The following is a 15,998-nucleotide window of genomic DNA, read 5'->3' as shown; positions in this document are numbered from 1 at the left end:
GCATTTTTCTAGTTGCTGACGTATTTTGGATGGGAAATGTGAAATATTTAATCTGCCTCTAAAATCAGGATTGCATAATTCTAATTGCAAGGGATGTAATAATACCAATGGCATTAGTTCATGCTATGCCAGTTTCTGTTAATTGACAGCAGAACAGCTGTATGAGGGATCTAAACCCAGAAACAACAATGTAATATATATTGCAGCTCACAGTGGGAGGGTTTCAGCAACAGAGGTAGTGCTGTCAGTCAAGAAAACAGTGGGCGGGGCTAGGTGTGGCCAGGTGCTGATTGACAAGCTACAGACTTAAAGAGGTTGTAAAGGTTTTTTTTTTTTTTCTAAATAGGTTCCTTTAAGCTAGTGCATTGTTGGTTCACTTACCTTTTCCTTCGATTTTTTTTTTCCCTTCTAAATGTTTTTTTTTCTTTGTTTTCTTTGTCTGAATTTCTCCCTTCCTGTTCCTCCTCAGTAAGCTGTTCTGGCTGACTAAACACCGCTCGGATGATGGTGTGAAGTTTACTAAGGAGAAACAGAAAGTGAGAAATTCAGACAAAGAAAAAAAACATTTAGAAGGGAAATCGAAGGAAAAGGTAAGTGAACCAACAATGCACTAGCTTAAAGGAACCTATTTAGAAAATAAAAAACGAAGCTTTACAACCCCTTTAAGCATAGATGAAGTCGGCAACGCTGTCACCCCACCACTGGAAGCTGCACTAGGTGGATTGGTAGGCAGTGTTGCCAACCGACCGTTAACTTACGGGCAGCCCGTAAATTTAAGCCCATTCTCGGGCTGCCCGTAAATGCCTGTTATGGGCAACGATGCCTGTAAAAAAACATGGCCGCGAGCCAACCATACAGTTGCACATGCGCCATTCCAAAGCCGGCCGGGGTCGGGAGAACTCGTACACGCCCGGCCGGCGCATGTGCAGTAACATAATGGCACCACCTGGCTTAATTTATGAATAGAAGCCAGTAAGTCCACTCGTTTTTGGCAGCACATCATGCACTCGCCACAGGCTGAGGAGGGGTGAGGAGAGTGATGCACACTGTGTGAGGGGGTAGCAAAAAGGGGGCAGAGGAGGACATTACTGGGGGAGAGGCAGTGCTGTGCAGGGGACAGAGAAGAACACTGATGTGCTGCCCTGTGCTGTGGAGAGGTGAAAGGGGCACAGGAGGAGAACACACTGATGTAGAGGTAATATGATGGTGGACAGAGGAGGAAGGACACTACATTTTCCGCTGTCTCTGTCCATCTCCGGTATCATGCCGGCAGCCTCTGTCCATCTCCTATAACATGTTCGCAGCCTCTGTCCACCTCCTGTAGTATGTCCGCAGCCTCTGTCCACCTCCTGTATCATGCTTGAAGCCTCTGTCCACTTCCTGTAGTAGTTCCACAGCCTCTGTCTACTTCCTGTAGTGTGGTCGCAGCCTCTGTCCACCTGCTATAGTATGTCTGCAGCCTCTGTCCACTTCCTATAGTATAACCGCAGCCTCTGTCCACTTCCTATAGTATGTCCACAGCCTCTGTCCACTTCCTGTAGAATGTTCACAGCCTCTGTCTACTTCCTGTAGTTTGTCTGCAGCCTCTGTCCACCTCCTGTAGTATGTCTGCAGCCTCTGTCCACCTCCTGTAGTATGTCCGCAGCCTCTGTCCACCTCCTGTAGTATGTCCGCAGCCTCTGTCCACCTCCTCTAGTTTGTCCGCAGCCTCTGTCCACCTCCTGTAGTATGTCCGCAGCCTCTGTCCACTTGCTGTAGTATGTCCGCAGCCTCTGTCCACCTCCTGTAGTATGTCCGCAGCCTCTGTCCACTTCCTGTAGTATGTCCGAAGCCTTTGTCCACCTACTGTATCATGCCAGAAACCTCTGACCACTTCCTGTAGTATGTTCACAGCCTCTGTCCACCTGCTGTAGTATGTCTGCAGCCTCTGTCCACCTGCTGTAGTATGTCTGCAGCCTCTGTCCACCTGCTGTAGTATGTCTGCAGCCTCTGTCCACCTCCTGTATCATACTGGAAGCCTTTGTCCACTTACTGTAGTTTTTCCACAACCTCTGTCCACTTCCTGTAGTGTGATCGCAGCCTCTGTCCACCTCCTCTGGTTTGTCCGCAGCCTCTGTCCACCTCCTGTAGTATGTCCGCAGCCTCTGTCCACTTGCTGTAGTATGTCCACAGCCTCTGTCCACCTCCTGTAGTATGTCCGCAGCCTCTGTCCACTTCCTGTAGTATGTCCGAAGCCTTTGTCCACCTACTGTATCATGCCAGAAACCTCTGACCACTTCCTGTAGTATGTTCACAGCCTCTGTCCACCTGCTGTAGTATGTCTGCAGCCTCTGTCCACCTGCTGTAGTATGTCCACAGCCTCTGTCCACCTGCTGTAGTATTTCTGCAGCCTCTGTCCACTTCCTGTAGTATGTCCGCAGCCTCTGTCCACCTCAAGTATCATGTCCATAGTCTCTGTTCACCTCATGTAATATGTCCGCAGCCTCTGTCCACTTCCGGTAGTATGTCCGCAGCCTCTATCCACCTCAAATATCATGTCCATAGTCTATGTCTACCTTGTGTAGTATGTCCGCAGCCTCTGTCCACCTCAAGTATCATGTCCATAGTCTCTGTTCACCTCATGTAGTATTTCCACAGCCTCTATCCACCCCAAGTATCATGTCCATAGTCTCTGTCCACCTCATGTAGTATGTCTGCAGCCTCTGTCCACCTCCTGTATCATATCCGTAGTCTCTGTCCACCTCCTGTATCATGTCTGCAGTCTCTGACCATCTCTTGTCTTTCATCATGTCTGCAGTCTCCAAGGGGGATCCTAGAAAAGAGTGGGAGCACCATTGGGATGGGGCCACGGGAGAAGACAGACGTGTGGATCGTGGAGAGGAGACAAGAGAATAAAAGCAGAGCTGCCAAGCTGGAGCTGTCTGATTGAGCCCTGCACAGTGCACCTGAGAGGAGGTCAGTGACAGTGCTCCCAGGCCAGTCTGGGGGGTTGCTGATGTAAGGGGGAAGTGAATACAATAATGTAAGGGGCCACTGATATAAAGGTTCCCCCTATATTAGTAACCCCCCCACCTTAGTATATTCACTCTGTGGAAGGTGGTCTGTAGTCACCAGAGCCCCCCCCCCCCTTCCACCACAGAGTTTCCCTTAGATCATGATCTGCAGTGCTCCCCTTTACATAAGAGTTCCTATTCACTGTAAGCGGGAATCCTGCAGACTCTGATGCAAGGAGGAACTCTGTGCTGGCCGGGTTATAGTAACCTGACCGTCATGTAAATTGAGAAATATGTTTTTTTGACTTTTGTTTAACTTAACCGCTTCAGCCCCGGAAGATTTTACCCCCTTAATGACCAGAGCACTTTTTGCGATTCGGCACTGCATCGCTTTAACTGACAATTGCGCGGCTGTGCGACGTTGCACCCAAACAAAATTGACATCTTTTTTTTCCCCCACAAATAGAGCTTTCTTTTGGTGGTATTTGATCACCTCTGCGGTTTTTATTTTTTGCGCTATAAACAAAAAAAGAGCGACAATTTTGAAAAAAAACACAATATTTTTAACTTTTTGCTATAATAAATATCCCCCAAAAATATATTAAAAAATTTTTTTTCCTCACTTCAGGCCAATATGTATTCTTCTACATATCTTTGGTAAAAAAAAAATCGCAATAAGCGTATATTGATTCACAAAAGTTATAGCGTCTACAAAACAGGGGATAGATTTATGGCATTTTTATTATTAATTTTATTTTTACTAGTAATGGAGGCGGTCTGCGATTTTTTTATCGGGGCTGCGACATTATGGCGGACACATCGGACAATTTTGACACATTTTTGGGACCATTGGCATTTATACAGCGATCAGCGCTATAAGAATGCATTGATTACTGTAAAAATGGTACTGGCAGGGAAGGGGTTAGCACTAGGGGGCGATCAAGGTATTAATGTGCTCCCTAATGTGTGTTCTAATTGAAGGTGGGAGGGGATTGTTCAGGGGAGATGACAGATCACTGTTCATACTCTATATGAACAGACGATCTGTCTCTTCTCTCCTCAGAGAACCGTAAACTGTGTATTTACACACACAGATCCTGCTTCTCCGTGTGTCAGAAGCGATTGCGGGAGCCCGACGGTGATCGTGACCGCTAGGCACCCGCATCGGCTCTGGGGGCGAGCAGCGGGCGCGCACACTAGTGGCCACAGGGCGAATCGACGTAACGTCGTTTCACCAAGCCATGCCATTCTGCCGCAGTACAACATTTCACTTTGGGGGGGGGGGGGGGGGGGACACTGCTGGCAGGATCAACAAATATTTGGAACTTTGAAGAAGGACTAAACAAAAACTGGCATTTCAGGTGCATTTATAATGAACTGGCACAGCACATATTGGGGAGGACATTGTTCTATTAGAATTAATGAAGAATGCAGCAGATAGGAGTTGGAGGGAGTGCTATCAGGCAGAACAGGGATCTGTGTGTGCAGAATCGCCATTGCCATCCTTGTATGTGTCGCTGTACATTGAGCACACAATAGGACAAAAAAGACTCAAAAGACTGAAAATTAAACAATTGGTACAAAACTGGCACTTTGTACTTCTCATTATGCAAAGTCCCAGTATGGCTGATCATGACTCCTGATATCCAGACTCCATGCATTATGTGCTTTAATGATAATGATTAAACATGAATAAATCGCAACAGTTCATGGCTTTTTGAGGTCAGTGGTTACTTAAATTCCAGACTGTGAGGCTGCACAATGAGACACAGCCAGTGTAGATTGTCAATTAAATGTTTTGCAAAGGTAATGAGACTGTTGGGTGACACTGAGACTGCTGGGTGACACTGAGACTGCTGGGTGACACTGAGATCACTGACACTGAGATCACTGTGTGACACTGAGACTGTTGGGTGACACTGAGATCACTGACACTGAGATCACTGTGTGACACTGAGACTGTTGGGTGACACTGAGATCACTGACACTGAGATCACTGTGTGACACTGAGACTGTTGTGTGACACTGAGACTGTTGGGTGACACTGAGATCACTGTGTGACACTGAGACTGCTGGGTGACACTGAGATCACTGAGACTGCTGGGTGACACTGAGATCACTGACACTGAGATCACTGTGTGACACTGAGACTGTTGTGTGACACTGAGACTGTTGGGTGACACTGAGATCACTGTGTGACACTGAGACTGCTGGGTGACACTGAGATCACTGGCACTGAGATCACTGTGTGACACTGAGACTGTTGGGTGACCCTGAGATCACTGTGTGACACTGAGACTGTTGGGTGACCCTGAGATCACTGTGTGACAGACTGTTGGCCGACACTGAGACTGTTGGGCAGACACTGAGACTGTTGGGCGACACTGAGATCACTATGTGACACTGAGACTGTTGGGCGACACTGAGATCACTGACACTGAGATCACTGTGTGACACTGAGACTGTTGGGTGACACTGAGATCACTGACACTGAGATCACTGTGTGACACTGAGACTGCTGGGTGACACTGAGATCACTGACACTGAGATCACTGTGTGACACTGAGACTGTTGGGTGCCACTGAGATCACTGACACTGAGATCACTGGGTGACACTGAGACTGTTGGGTGACACTGAGACCTCTGACACTGAGATCACTGTGTGACACTGAGACTGTTGGGTGACACTGAGATCACTGACACTGAGATCACTGGGTGACACTGAGACTGTTGTGTGACACTGAGACTGTTGGGTGACACTGAGATCACTGTGTGACACTGAGACTGTTGGGTGACACTGAGATCACTGTGTGACACTGAGATCACTGTGTGACACTGAGACTGTTGTGTGACACTGAGACTGTTGTGTGACACTGAGATCACTGTGTGACACTGAGACTGCTGGGTGACACTGAGATCACTGACACTGAGATCACTGTGTGACACTGAGACTGTTGGGTGACACTGAGATCACTGACACTGAGATCACTGTGTGACACTGAGACTGTTGTGTGACACTGAGACTGTTGGGTGACACTGAGATCACTGTGTGACACTGAGACTGCTGGGTGACACTGAGATCACTGACACTGAGATCACTGTGTGACACTGAGACTGCTGGGTGACACTGAGATCACTGACACTGAGATCACTGTGTGACACTGAGACTGTTGTGTGACACTGAGATCACTGACACTGAGATCACTGTGTGACACTGAGACTGTTGTGTGACACTGAGATCACTGTGTGACACTGAGACTGTTGTGTGACACTGAGACTGTTGGGTGACACTGAGATCACTGTGTGACACTGAGACTGCTGGGTGACACTGAGATCACTGACACTGAGATCACTGTGTGACACTGAGACTGCTGGGTGACACTGAGATCACTGACACTGAGATCACTGTGTGACACTGAGACTGCTGGGTGACACTGAGATCACTGACACTGAGATCACTGGGTGACACTGAGACTGCTGGGTGACACTGAGATCACTGACACTGAGATCACTGTGTGACACTGAGACTGCTGGGTGACACTGAGATCACTGACACTGAGATCACTGTGTGACACTGAGACTGCTGGGTGACACTGAGATCACTGTGTGACACTGAGACTGTTGGGTGACACTGAGATCACTGTGTGACACTGAGACTGCTGGGTGACACTGAGATCACTGACACTGAGATCACTGTGTGACACTGAGACTGTTGGGTGACACTGAGATCACTGTGTGACACTGAGACTGCTGGGTGACACTGAGATCACTGGCACTGAGATCACTGTGTGACACTGAGACTGTTGGGTGACCCTGAGATCACTGTGTGACAGAGACTGTTGGCCGACACTGAGACTGCTGGGTGACACTGAGATCACTGACACTGAGATCACTGTGTGACACTGAGACTGTTGGGTGACACTGAGATCACTGACACTGAGATCACTGTGTGACACTGAGACTGTTGGGTGACACTGAGATCACTGACACTGAGATCACTGTGTGACACTGAGACTGTTGTGTGACACTGAGACTGTTGGGTGACACTGAGATCACTGTGTGACACTGAGACTGCTGGGTGACACTGAGATCACTGAGAGTGCTGGGTGACACTGAGATCACTGACACTGAGATCACTGTGTGACACTGAGACTGTTGTGTGACACTGAGACTGTTGTGTGACACTGAGATCACTGTGTGACACTGAGACTGCTGGGTGACACTGAGATCACTGGCACTGAGATCACTGTGTGACACTGAGACTGTTGGGTGACCCTGAGATCACTGTGTGACACTGAGACTGTTGGGTGACCCTGAGATCACTGTGTGACAGACTGTTGGCCGACACTGAGACTGTTGGGCAGACACTGAGACTGTTGGGCGACACTGAGATCACTATGTGACACTGAGACTGTTGGGCGACACTGAGATCACTGACACTGAGATCACTGTGTGACACTGAGACTGTTGGGTGACACTGAGATCACTGACACTGAGATCACTGTGTGACACTGAGACTGCTGGGTGACAGATCACTGACACTGAGATCACTGTGTGACACTGAGACTGTTGGGTGCCACTGAGATCACTGACACTGAGATCACTGGGTGACACTGAGACTGTTGGGTGACACTGAGACCTCTGACACTGAGATCACTGTGTGACACTGAGACTGTTGGGTGACACTGAGATCACTGACACTGAGATCACTGGGTGACACTGAGACTGTTGTGTGACACTGAGACTGTTGGGTGACACTGAGATCACTGTGTGACACTGAGACTGTTGGGTGACACTGAGATCACTGTGTGACACTGAGATCACTGTGTGACACTGAGACTGTTGTGTGACACTGAGACTGTTGTGTGACACTGAGATCACTGTGTGACACTGAGACTGCTGGGTAACACTGAGATCACTGACACTGAGATCACTGTGTGACACTGAGACTGTTGGGTGACACTGAGATCACTGACACTGAGATCACTGTGTGACACTGAGACTGTTGTGTGACACTGAGACTGTTGGGTGACACTGAGATCACTGTGTGACACTGAGACTGCTGGGTGACACTGAGATCACTGACACTGAGATCACTGTGTGACACTGAGACTGCTGGGTGACACTGAGATCACTGACACTGAGATCACTGTGTGACACTGAGACTGTTGTGTGACACTGAGATCACTGACACTGAGATCACTGTGTGACACTGAGACTGTTGTGTGACACTGAGATCACTGTGTGACACTGAGACTGTTGTGTGACACTGAGACTGTTGGGTGACACTGAGATCACTGTGTGACACTGAGACTGCTGGGTGACACTGAGATCACTGACACTGAGATCACTGTGTGACACTGAGACTGCTGGGTGACACTGAGATCACTGACACTGAGATCACTGTGTGACACTGAGACTGCTGGGTGACACTGAGATCACTGACACTGAGATCACTGGGTGACACTGAGACTGCTGGGTGACACTGAGATCACTGACACTGAGATCACTGTGTGACACTGAGACTGCTGGGTGACACTGAGATCACTGACACTGAGATCACTGTGTGACACTGAGACTGCTGGGTGACACTGAGATCACTGTGTGACACTGAGACTGTTGGGTGACACTGAGATCACTGTGTGACACTGAGACTGCTGGGTGACACTGAGATCACTGACACTGAGATCACTGTGTGACACTGAGACTGTTGGGTGACACTGAGATCACTGTGTGACACTGAGACTGCTGGGTGACACTGAGATCACTGGCACTGAGATCACTGTGTGACACTGAGACTGCTGGGTGACACTGAGATCACTGACACTGAGATCACTGTGTGACACTGAGACTGTTGGGTGACACTGAGATCACTGTGTGACACTGAGACTGCTGGGTGACACTGAGATCACTGGCACTGAGATCACTGTGTGACACTGAGACTGTTGGGTGACCCTGAGATCACTGTGTGACAGAGACTGTTGGCCGACACTGAGACTGTTGGGCAGACACTGAGACTGTTGTGTGACACTGAGATCACTGACAAGGAGACTTCTCCCATTCAGAGTTGTCAGGCTGCAAGTGCACAAGAGCCCCAGAAGGTCAGAGGTAATTAATCAGCTGGGACTGGCAGGGAGTGTGTGCCTGGCACCTGCTGTCACCCCTAATGTCACTTAAACTGCAATTCACACATGACCCCCTCCCCCCCAGAGAGTGACAGATGGGACCACTGAGACGGAGGAGGAGGTGTACATCTATCTATCTATCTATCTATCTATCTATCTATCTATCTATCTATCTATCTATCTATCTATCTATCTATCTATCTATCTATTTATCTATCTATCTATTGCACTGCACTATTTCTTCTATACCTCTCACTCTCTATGTTTCTCCCTCTCGTTTGCCTGTGTTCTATCCATCTGTCTGTCTGTCTGGATCTCACTCTTTCTTGCATATCTATCTATTTTGCTCCCTTTCTCCTCTCTGTCTGTGATCTATTGATCTATCTACTATATCATTCTATCATGTGTTATCATCTATCCAAAATCTCTCTCTCTTCCCTTTCATATCTATCCAACTCCTTAGAGAATTCCTCAGTCTCTGTCTGTCTGTCTATCATTTTTTCTTACATATCTATCTATTGTTCTCTCTGTCTGATATGTGTCCCTCTCTCTATGGTGTCTTCTCTCTCATTCTATCATGTAAGTATCTCTTCTATTTCATATCTCGCCAACAAATCTTTTCTTTTCTTTCTTTCTCTCTCTTTCTTTTTTTCTCTCCACTCTATGATTTCTTTCTTTTTCTCTCTTTCTTTCTCTTTCTTTCTCTCTCTCTTTTCTACTTTTTCTCTCCCTTAAATTTTTTTCTCCTCTCACCTAACCTATCTCCTCTATAGTAATTTTCCATGTACCATTTTGCATTGTATGTGACCCATGTCTATTCTTTCACTCTATTCCCTGTCTTTGTTTTAGGAAGATATGTGGAGGGTGAATAATCTCTCTTTCTGACATGTGGGTGGGATATCTTCTCTCTTTCTCTCCCCTGCACACGCCCTGCCAGCGAGGAAGCCAGCATTACCAGCTCAGAGCCGGCGGCACTAGGACCGGGGGGCTGCTCTGCCCATCTTCTTTGTCCTCCAGCTGATCCAGCGCCGGCTCTGCTCCAGCTGCTGCTCCTCTGTATGTATCCCCTATTATATCTATATATATGTATGTATGTATCTCCTATTATATCTATATATATGTATGTATGTATCCCCCATTATATCCACTATGATATATATATATGTGTGTCTGTATGTATCCCCTATAATATCTATATATATATGTATGTATGTATCCCCCATTATATCCACTATGATATATATATATATATATATATGTGTGTCTGTATATATCCCCTATTATATCCAATATTATATATATATATATATGTGTCTGTATGTATCCCCTATTATATCTATATATATATGTATGTATGTATCCCCTATTATATCTATTATTATATATAATATATATATATGTCTGTATTTATCCCCTATTATATCTATATATGTATGTATGTATCCCCTTTATATCCATTATTTTTATATATATATATGTATGTATGTATCCCCTATTATATCTATTATTATTATATATATATATATATATATATATATATATATATATATATATATATATATATATATATAGTGTGTACGTCTGTATGTATCCCCTACTATATCCACTATTTTATATATATATATGTCTGTATGTATCCTCTATTATATCTATATATGTATGTATGTATCCCCTTTATATCCATTATTATTATATATATATGTATGTATGTATCCCCTATTATATCTATTATTTTATATATATATATATATATATATATATATATATATATATATATATGTACGTCTGTATGTATCCCCCTACTATATCCACTATTTTATACATATATATATATGTCTGTATGTATCCCCTATTATATCCATTATTATATATATATGTCTGTATGTATCCCCTATTATATCTATATATATATATATATATATATATATATATATATATATATATATATATATGTATGTCTGTGTGTATCCCCTATTATATCCATTATATATATATATATATATATATATATATATATATATATATATATATATATATATATATATATATATATATATATATATATATATATATGTCTGTATGTATCCTCTATTAAATCCACTATTATATGTGTGTGTGTGTGTCTGTATGTATCCCCTATTATATCCACTATTATATGTCTGTATGCATCCCTCTGTCCACTATTTTTATATATATATATATATATATATATATATATATATGTCTGTATGTATCCATGTATATATGTATGTATCCCTACGTCTACTAATATCTATGTATATATGTATGTATGAGGAAAAGATGATCCGCACTCCGGTGATTGCTCTTAAAAAATGTAGTATTTATTAACAATCCACAGTGACCAAATGCAAATAAGAAGGTTGACGCGTTTCAGCCTATAAGGCTTTAGTTATAACCCATATATATATATATATATATATATATATATATATGTATATATATATGTATGTATCCCTGTGTCCACTAATATCCACGTATGTCTGTATGTATCCCTGTGTCCACTAATATCCACGTATGTCTGTATGTATCCCTGTGTCCACTAATACCTATATATGTCTGTATGTATCATTGTGTTCACTAGTATCAGTATTATTCCATAAATGCTCTCTATAGCCTATAATGTCTGTATGTAATATGTGTAATGTTTGTGTATGTATCATTACATGCATTATCTGTGCATGTATCATGATATCACTGTTGTCTGCATTTGTACTTCTGTATGTATTGCCTGTCGGGTCTGTACATAGCTTTCTTCTCATTGTGTCAGTTCAGTTTTGGACATTTTGTACTTTAATATTACATCTGCCTGTCTGCGCTTTTCCTATTTATAGAACTGTCCGGTGTACAACGTGGTTTTATATCTTTATATGTCTGGTCACAGCTGTTTATTGAGAGAAATGAATGTTCACATATGTACAATGCATGTTCTGTGCCCCCTCTGCCAAACAAGTACATGCGTGTTTATGTGTGTGTATAATCATGTTTGTAAAGTTTATGTATTCATTATATATACACTGTACAATATGTATTTTTATTAATACAGGATTTCTGTAGTTTCAACAGAGTATTGCAATATAAAGAGAGACAATAGATTTACAATACAATTCAATACGAGTTAAGAGGGTCTAATACAAGGGTCTCCAAACTGCGGCCCTGAGGGCCAGATGTGGCCCTTTTCTAACTTTTATCTATCCCTTGGGGTTCTATTCTGATATGAGTCACTATTCCTCCCACTGACACCAACAAGGGGCCACTAATTCTACTATTACTCTTACTAATAAGGGCACTACTCCTACTACTGACTACAAACTTTGAGGCTATATTTATTCTCACCAATGCCGGGCCCGGGACATTTTCTGCCACAATCCGGCCCTCCTAAAGCCTGAAGGACAATAAACTGGCCCTTTGTTTAAAAAGTTTGGAGACCCCTGTTCTAATATGATGGAATTGTCACCTGCCTGTATATACAGTTGTGCTCAAAAGTTTACATACCCTGGCAGAATTGATTATTTCTTGGTAATTTTTCATAGAATATGAATGATAACACAAAAACGTTTCTTTCACTCCTGGTTAGTGTTTGGCTGAAGCCATTTATTATCAATCAACGGTGTTTACTCTTTTTAAATCATACTGATAACAGAAACTACACAAATGACCCTGATCAAAAGTTTACATACCCCAGTTCTCAATACTGTGTATTGCCCCGTTTAACATCAATGACAGTTTGAAGTCTTTTGTGGTATTTGTGGATGAGGCTCTTTATCTTCTCAGATGGTAAAGCTGCCCATTCCTCTTGGTATAAAGCCTCCAGTTCCTGTAAATTCTTGGGCTGTCTTACATGATTTGCACGTTTGAGATCTCCCCGGAGTGGCTCAATGATATTGAGGTCAGGAGACTGAGATGGCCACTCCAGAACCTTCACTTTATTCTGCTGTAGTCAATGACAGGTCGACTTGGCCTTGTGTTTTGGATCATTGTCATGTTGGGATGTCCAAGTACGTTCCATGGACAGCTTCCTGGCTGATGAATGCAAATGTTCCTCCAGTATTTTTTGATAACATACTGCATTCATCTTGCCATTCATTTTGACCAAATTTCCTGTACCTTTGTAGCTCACACATCCCCAAAACATCCGTTATCCACCTCCGTGTTTCACAGTAGGAATGGTGTACCTTTCATCATAGGCCTTGTTGACTCCTCTCCAAATGAACCGTTTATGGTTGTGGCCAAGAAGCTAAATTTTGGTCTCATCACTCCAAATGACTTTGTGGCAGAAGGTTTGAGGCTTGTTCTGTGCTGTTTGGCATATTGTAAGCAGGATACTTTGTGGCATTTGCGTAGTAATGTCTTTCTTCTGGCGACTCGACCATGCAGCCCATCTTTCTTCAAGTGCCTCCTTATTGTGCATCTGGAAACAGTCACACCACATGTTTTCAGAGAGTCCTGTATTTCACATGAAGTTATTTGTGGGTTTTTCTTTGCATCCCGAACAATTTTCCTGGCAGTTGTGGCTGAAATTTTAGTTGGTCTACCTGACCATAGCTTGGTTTCAACAGAACCCCTCATTTTCCTCTTCTTGATTAGAGTTTGAACACTGCTGATGGGCATTCTGAATTCCTTGGATATCTCTTTATATCCCTTTCCTGTTTTATACAGTTCAACTACCTTTTCCCGCAGATCCTTTGACAATCCTTTTGCTTTCCTCATGACCCAGAATCCAGAAGCGTCAGTGCAGCACTGGATGAAAGATGCAAGGGTCTGTCAGGAGTCCCGAAACTCATTGACCTTTTATACACAGACATTAATTACAAGCAAACAGATCACAGGTGAGGATGTACCTTTAATAGCCATTCAAACCCCTTTGTGTCAACTCGTGTGCATGTTATCAGGCCAAAATCACCAGGGTATGTAAACTTTTGATCAGGGTCATTTGGGTAGTTTCTGTTGTGATTATGATTTAAAAAGAGTTAAACAGTTGATTGATAATAAATGGCTTCAGCCAAACACTAACCATGAGCGAAAAAAAGTTTTTTTGTCATCATTCATATTCTCTGGAAAATGGCCAAGAAATCATCAATTCTGCCAGGGTATGTAAACCTTGCATGTAAAGGCAGGTGTCCCAATACTTTTGGCAATATAGTGTTTGTGTATATGGACACATAGGCTAAAATAGAGGCAAGTTTACAGGCTGAAAAAAAGAACATCAAACACCTGTAAAAGTGGCGTTTTTTTGTTGTTCTTGTTTTGTTTTTGTTTTTTTTAAGCTCAGTGTGCATGGGGCCTTAAAGTTGCCCATGCCAAGCACAATTTATGTTGGCATGGCTGCTTGTAGTCTCTGCATGTGAGTGACAGTGCAGGAGCATAGTTGGGAGACAGTTGTAGCCCCATAACAGGCATTATTCTAAGGAAAGCTGCAGATATAAAAAAAATTGAAAACTATTCCTGAAACTCCATTAAAATGTTAACGCATGCAGATTTTATAGGCCTCATGCACATGGGCGCTTTGGGCCATACGGTGTAAAAAAAAAAAGGGGGGGGGGGTATTTTGGCACCCAGGAGCTGCATACAGTTTGATGCCAGAAGCCTGTCAAAATCAATGACAGGATGGAGTATGTGACACCTGAACAGTATTTGCGTACAGGGCTGTATGCCCACGGTACGTATACCCTGAATGCAGAAAGCCTGCATTGGTGCATATGTTCCTATACGCATGTGACCCTGTGTGCATGTACCACTAGAATGTCCATACAGCCATCACATATTTCAGTCTGGCCACTAGCAGTAGGCTGTGTTTGCCGCCTGTACTTTTCGTGCTCCAAGATAGACCCGTTTTCTACATTGTATGTGCCAAAGTGCCCGTGGCATGAGGGCATAGACAGAGATCCTAGTGATTGGGTTCACATATAGGTTAAAAGAGAAGGTATGTTTTTTTTTTTTTTGTTTCTGTTTTTTATTTTTTTTTTTAAATCATTCTTACCTAGGTGGATGCAGCATTGGTCCGATGCTGTGTGTGTCCCCCGGCACCTCTAACACTGAGATCCGAGCAATTGAGCAACGCTGATCGCTCGGTTCTCACAGCTCTGTGAGCAGAGAGCTGGTGACTGTTAGCGTCTCTCTGCTCTGCCCCCTGTGCTCTCTGCAAAGCTGGGATGTGGAGGGAGCAGCCGGCTCAGGCTCTCAGCGGCTTGCGAATCTGGGAGATCTGGGCGAATCCTGACTTTATGGATTAGCCTGGACCGATTCTGTGAGGTCAGCGGAGAGCTGATATTAACCACTTAAGGACCGAGCCTCTTTCTGAGAAGTTAAAAACTGTTTTTTTTTTGCTAGAAAATTACTTAGAACCCCCAAACATTATATATGTATAATTTTTTTTTTTCCTAACACCCTAGAGAATAAAATGGCGGTTGTTGCAATACTTTCTGTCACACCGTATTTGCACAGCGGTCTTACAAGCGCACTTCTTTTGGAAAAAATTCACTTTTTTGAATTAGATAACAGTAAAGTTAGCCCAATCTTTTTTTTTTTTATATTGTGAAACAATGTTACGCAGAGTAAATTGATACCCAACATGTCACGCTTCAAAATTACGCCCGCTCGTGGAATGGCAACAAACCTTTACCCTTAAAAATCTCCATAGGTTGCATGTTTTGAGTTACAGAGGAGGTCTAGGGCTAGAATTATTGCTCTCGCTCTACCGATTGCGACCATCGGCCACGAGCATCGGCCTGCTATCCGGACCCTGCGAGGCCACGTACAGCAACGTGGTTTCCCACAGGGGAGCCAACCTGCCGCAGTAAAACTGCGGCGGCTGGTCCGGAAGCGGTTAAATATGAGATCTGGGGTCAAAAAGACCTCATAT

General features: G+C 43.8%; 1 protein-coding gene across 1 annotated transcript in view; it reads left to right on the top strand.

The window, feature by feature from the left end:
- The first annotated feature begins 9,965 nt into the window (after positions 1-9,965).
- The window catches only part of GPC2 (glypican 2), a 58,941-nt gene continuing 52,908 nt past the window's right edge, over positions 9,966-15,998 (top strand). The window contains exon 1 of the mRNA XM_077470581.1: positions 9,966-10,174. The gene's annotated coding sequence lies outside the window, so the exon portion shown is untranslated. The remainder of the gene's footprint in view (positions 10,175-15,998) is intronic.

The sequence above is a fragment of the Lithobates pipiens genome, unplaced genomic scaffold (genome assembly GCF_037356315.1).
Source record: "Lithobates pipiens isolate NorthernLeopardFrog02 unplaced genomic scaffold, aLitPip1_a1.2 Scaffold_8, whole genome shotgun sequence".
NCBI lineage: Eukaryota > Metazoa > Chordata > Amphibia > Anura > Ranidae > Lithobates > Lithobates pipiens.
The sequence above is the reverse complement of the archived record's forward strand: the minus strand, read 5'-3'. Positions and strand labels throughout refer to the sequence as shown.